We start from the raw sequence: 6,000 nt of genomic DNA on the forward strand, positions 1-6,000 counted from the left end.
CCCCCCCGCAGCTTTGGGCAGTCATAAATCCACTTTCTATTCTGGATATTTCATGAAAATGGAAACATACCATACAGGGTCTTCTAAGATTGGCTTCTTTTTTTAGCATAACGTTTTCAAAATTAAACCATGTTGTAACATATACCAGCTCTTCATTCCTTTGTATGGTCAAATAACATTCCATTGTATGGATATACTACATTTTATTTACTCATTCATGAGCTGATGAATATGACAGTTAATTTTTTGTTCCCACTCGACTAGGCTAAGGGATGCCCAGAGAGTTGAAAAAAAAATTTTTTTCTGGAAGAGTCTGTGGTGGTATTCTAGAAGAGATTAGCATTTGATTTAGTAGACTGAGTAGAGAGATCCTGTCTCGCCAATGTGGGCGAGCATCATCTAATCTTTTAAGGGCCCAAATGGAACAAAAAGGCAAGGGAGGCTGGGCGGCTCAGTTGGCTGAGTGTTCCACTCTTGATTTCAGCTCAGGTCATGATCTCCTGGTTGGCGAAATGGAGCCCTAAGTTGGGCTCCTCACTGACAATGCAGAGCCTGCCTAGGATTCTCTCTCTCTTCCTTCTGCCCCTCCCTCGCTCATGCGGTCTCTCAAAATAAATAAACTTTAAAAAAAAAAAAAAAAGGCAAGGGAAGGACAAACTCTCTTCTTGAGCTGAACACCTATCTTTTCCTATCCTCAGAGATCAGAGCTCCTGGTTCTTGGGCCTGCAGCCTCCTGCTAGGAGTGACATCAGTGGCTCCCTGGTTCTCAGGCCTATGGACTCAGAATGTGTTACACTGCTGGCTTTTCTGGCTCTCCAGCTTGCGGATGGCAGATTGTAGAACTTGGTCAACCTTCATAACCAGGTGAGCCAATTACTACAATAAATCTCCTCTTATAGATATCTATATATAGCCTACTGGTTCTATTTCTCTGGAGAACCCTGACTAAAACAATGAACACTTGGATTGTTTCCAGTTTGGGGCTATTATGAATAATGCTGCCATGAACATTTGTGTGCACGATTTTGTGTGGAGGTATGTTTTCATTTCTCTTAAGTACATACCTGGGAGTGGAATCCCTGGGTCGTATGATAACTCTGTATTTAACCCTTGGGGAACTGCCAGACTGTTTTTCAAAGTGGCTGCACAAGTTTACAATTCTACCAGCAGTGTATGAGAGTTCCACATTCTTTACATCCTCATCAACATGTGTTATTCCTCTTTTTTGTTATAACCATTTCAGTGGATACGAAGTGGTATCTTATTGTGGCTTTGATTTCCCTGAGGACTCACGATGTTGGGCATCTTGTTAGGTGTTTATTGGCCATATGTGTATCTTCTTTGGGGAAATGTCTATTCAGATCCCTGGACCGCTTTTTAAATTGGATAATTTGTCTTTTATTATTGAGCTGTAAGAGGTCTTCATCTATTTTAGATATAACTCCCTTATCAGATATATAACTTGTGGATATCTTCCTCCATTCTGTACATTGTCTTTTCACATTCTGGATAGTGTCCTTTGAAGCACAATTTTTACATTTCGATGCGGCCCAGTTTATCTATTTTTTCCCTTTGGTTGCTTGTGCTTTTGGTAACATATGTAAGGAGGCTTTGTCTGACCCAAGCTCACTAACATTTACTCCTCTATTGTCTTCCAAGAACTTTACGGTTTTAGCTCTTATATTTAGATCTATAATTTATTATGAGTTAATTTTTGTGTATGATGTGATAAAGGGGTTCAACTACATTCTTTTGCATATGACTATCCAGTTGTCCCAGCACCATTTGTTGAGAAGATTATTCTTTCCCCCAGTGAACTGTCTTAACATCCTTGTTAAAAATCAATTGACTGGAAATGTGAGGGCTTATTTCTGGATTCTCAATCTATTAATTTGGTCTATATGTCTATACTGTAGACCACAGTGTCTTGATTACTGTAGTTTTGTAGTAAGCAAAGCTTTCATTGTCCTCAGGACACGTTACTCTTTCGTCATCAACATGTGACAGTATGCACTGAATATGGCCAATCTGGAAAACTCACTTGGATAAAGATTAGAGCAGAAATCAATGAAAAGTAGAAAAACAATTAAGAAACTCAGTAACACCAAAGCTGGTTCTTTAAGAAGGTCAATAGCAATAAACCTCTAACTAAACTGAACAAGAAAAAAAGAGAGGAGACACAAATCATCAGTATCAGGAATGGGAGGTAACAATACTACAGATTCTACAGATATTAAAAAGATAATTAGGGGTGCCTGGATGGCTCAGTTGGTTGAGCATCCGACTCCAGCTCAGGTCATGATCTCGCAGTTTGTGGGTTCGAGCCTTATGTCAGGCTCTGTGCTGACAGCTCAGAGCCTGGAGCCTGCTTCAGATTCTGTGTGTGTGTCTCTCTCTGTCCTTCCCCCACTTGCTCTCTCTCTCAAAAAATAAACATTAAAAATTTTTTAAAATAATAAGATAATAATAATAATAATTTATATCAATAAATCCTGCAACTTAGATGAAAATAGGCCATTTTTTGGACGACAAAACTACCAAAGCTTGCTCAAGAAGACACAACCCTCAATAGCCCTCATCTATTAAAGAAATTGACTATGTGGTTTAAAATCTTCCCCCAAAGAAATCCCAGTATCAATACCTGATATATATAACCCTCAAGTCTATCTTTTCTGGCAGAAGGGAACAGCACCAAAACACCTCCGGTTGACGTAAAAACACTTAAACTTCTTATCCAACTTTCTTGGTTACAAGAAAAAAACTAAAAATAACACACTACAAACTAAGGAAATGTGCAAGCTAATTATGTTGGCACCAGAGAATTTGCTAAAAATGAACTTCAGGAATTTTTCAAAACTAGGCCATCAGACCACTGAATTCCTCTAACATGTGGAAACTGGATCTCAACAACTGACAAACTATCAGTCTAGAAAAGAAAGCACAGAATTATTGCTTTGGGGGGATAATATTAAAGAGATGGTGACTTTTACAAACAAATGGAATTCCTTTTCAGAATAAACTATATCTTCTGCTCAAGAGACACTTTTGTGACTTTGTCAAGAACCTTAGCTTTGCTCAGCCTCAGCAGCTGTATTTGTAAAATACAGTGTAAAAAAATCTGCCTTAAGGCCAAGGTTGTATCAAGCGAGTACCTATGGAGGCCTTTCAACTCCAAGACCTATTATTCTATGAAACTTGTAATGACAATGCTAAACCAAGGGTTGCCTTCTTTGTACAAAACCCAACAAGGCACTCTTAACATTAAAGAGTTAAGGTACCACTTAACATTAAAAAACCTCTCTAAAGAGAGACACAGAGAGAGAGAGAGAGAAGAATGAAGCACCACAACTCTGTGTTCTGGATTCTCCCCCCACCCCCCACCCCCACCATGCTTGGTTATCAATCCATTTTCTCTGCTGCCCCTGCGATATCTTCCAGGGAAATATCACTCCCCTCTTTAAAGCTCTGGCCTTTTGTTTCCCTTAGCACAGTTAAGATGGGTTGGGAGATCCAAAAGGATGTTAGTTTAAATTTTAGAAGTCCCTAAAATCTACCCAGGAACTATGAACACACCTGGTGCCTAGATTGTGGTGTCTAAATGTCATTCTCCACTAAAAGGAATTAGGGTTCCTTGAAGACATGGCTGATTCCAAGTGGAGCAGAGAAGGCACAAGATAAGCCTGGAACATTTTTGTTGTACCAGGAACAAAGGCAGTGCTTTAAAAACAAAACAAAACAAAACAAAACAAAACAATCATGCCAAAAGGACATAGGAGCCAGATTAAAGGGGCTTCTCATGGCTAAAAGTGGTACAGTTTGAGCACATTAAAATAAGTAAGCATTGGGTGCCTGGGTGGCTCAGTTGGTTGAGTGACCAACTCTTGATTTTGGCTCAGGTCATGATCCCAGGGTCCTGGGGTTGGGCCCTGCCTCGGGCCCGGAATTGGGTTCTGTGCTGTACATGGAGCCTGCTTGGGATTCCCTCTCTCTCTCTCTCTCTCTCTCTCTCTCTCTTTCTCTTTCTGCCCCTCTCCCCAGCTCACAAGGACTCTCTCTCTCTCTCACATAAATAAATAAATAAATAAATAAATAAATAAATAAATAAATAAATAAAAATAAACAGTAAAATAAGTAAGGATAGAAATGGATTATAACTTATTGAATAAAACAAAGTCCCATATTGATAGTAAATAGATGAACGAATGAATGAGTGAATGAGTGAGTGAATTTATAAGGAGAAAGGAGGGTTCTTCTTTGTAACTGAATGCCACATGATAAAAGTGGAGGGAATGTTGGGATTAGAAAATCATCATTTTGCAGCCATTATGATGAAAGTTGGCTTGGGCAAGGATCATGAGTGGATACTAAATCTAGCTGGGGAAGTACAAGCAGAAGAGGATATTGTGTAATCTCAGAATGACTCCACATAGATTGTTTATCAGTTGCAAAGGGGAAAATAGTGACCGTACTGTGTAGAAACCAGACAACATCTTGATCAAATGACATCACCAATAAGCAGATGGACATTGTGGACCTTGGAGAGTACTTCCTTGAAAAGAACATACATGATTTATATCACATTCCAACTCAGAAAGCATAACCTGAATCCAGTTGAGAGGAAACATCAGGAAAAACAAACAGATGAACATTCTTTAAAATGACTGGCCTGTATGCTTTTAAAATGTCAATGCCATTAATGACAAAGAAGGCTGAGGAACTATTTCAATTAAGCTTAGTTCACTTTAGTTTAAGGAAACAGAAATATAACACCAAATGTGATACATGATCCTAGCCTGGGATCTTGTACTGGAGAGGGGAAATGCCACCGTGAGCACTATTGGGACAATTGACAATTTTGGAATATGGACTTTAAAGTATAATGTCAATGTTAAACTTCCTGCATTTGATAATTGTACTATGGCTACTTAAGATAATATTTTTGTTCTTAGGAAATATGCACCAGAGTATTAAGAGATAAAGGGGCATATTGTATAAAACCCATTCTCAGATGGTTCAGGAAAAAAATGTTATAGTATGTATATAAAAGAATGATAAAGAAAATTTGTCAAAATGTGAAAAATTAATACATTTAGGTAAAGAGCATATTGGGGCGCCTGGGTGGCTCAGTCGGTTGAGTGGCCGACTTCGGCTCAGGTCATGATCTCACAGTTTGTGAGTTCGAGCCCCGCGTTGGGCTCTGTGCTGACAGCTCGGAACCTGGAGCCTGCTTCCGATTCTGGGTCTCCCTCTCTCTCTGCCCCACCCCCCTCATGCTCTGTCTCTCTCTGTCTCAGAAATAAATAAACATTAACAAGTTTTTTTTTTAAATAAAAAAAGAGCATATTGAAATTCTATGTAACTATTCATGCAGCTTTTCTGTAAGTTTCAAATTATTTCAAAATGAAAAGGTTGTTTTTTGTTTTTTTGTTTTTTTTAAGGTACATAAACAGAAGAGAACCAGCCAGATAAGGACCTAAGGTACATAAGAAAAGTTCCAAGTATTGAGTCAAATTCTGACCTTACTGTAGCTTGCTCCTTTTTGTCTACTTTCTTAAAAAGGCTCTTACCATCAACCTCAAGAGCTACCATTTCATAGGTGCCCCACACAGCTTTTAGCCCCTCGGCCCATGACCTCCCTGTGAAGGTACCACTTTTCTTCCCTAGCTGTGTGGAGTCTGGCCGCTTGAACATTTAGACTGCTTTAAACCAAAACCAAAACCAAAACCAAAACCAAAACCAAAACCAAAACCAAAACCAAACCAAAACCAAACAAAACCTATTCCAACATTGCAACCCACCCAGGTAGGTATTATCAACATCCTTATTTGCTGTTTGATGCAAAATACAATTTCTCCAGGCCAAGGACAAGATGGATGTCCGAACCTGTGCATGATTTCCTTCTTCCCACAAGCAGTAAATTCACAGCATATAATTAGTAAAATGGCCCTAACACCCTCACACCTGTGATTTATGTACACACGACAACAGAAGCAGGCTAGG

Source organism: Panthera leo, chromosome B4, assembly GCF_018350215.1.
Source record: "Panthera leo isolate Ple1 chromosome B4, P.leo_Ple1_pat1.1, whole genome shotgun sequence".
Taxonomy (NCBI): domain Eukaryota; kingdom Metazoa; phylum Chordata; class Mammalia; order Carnivora; family Felidae; genus Panthera; species Panthera leo.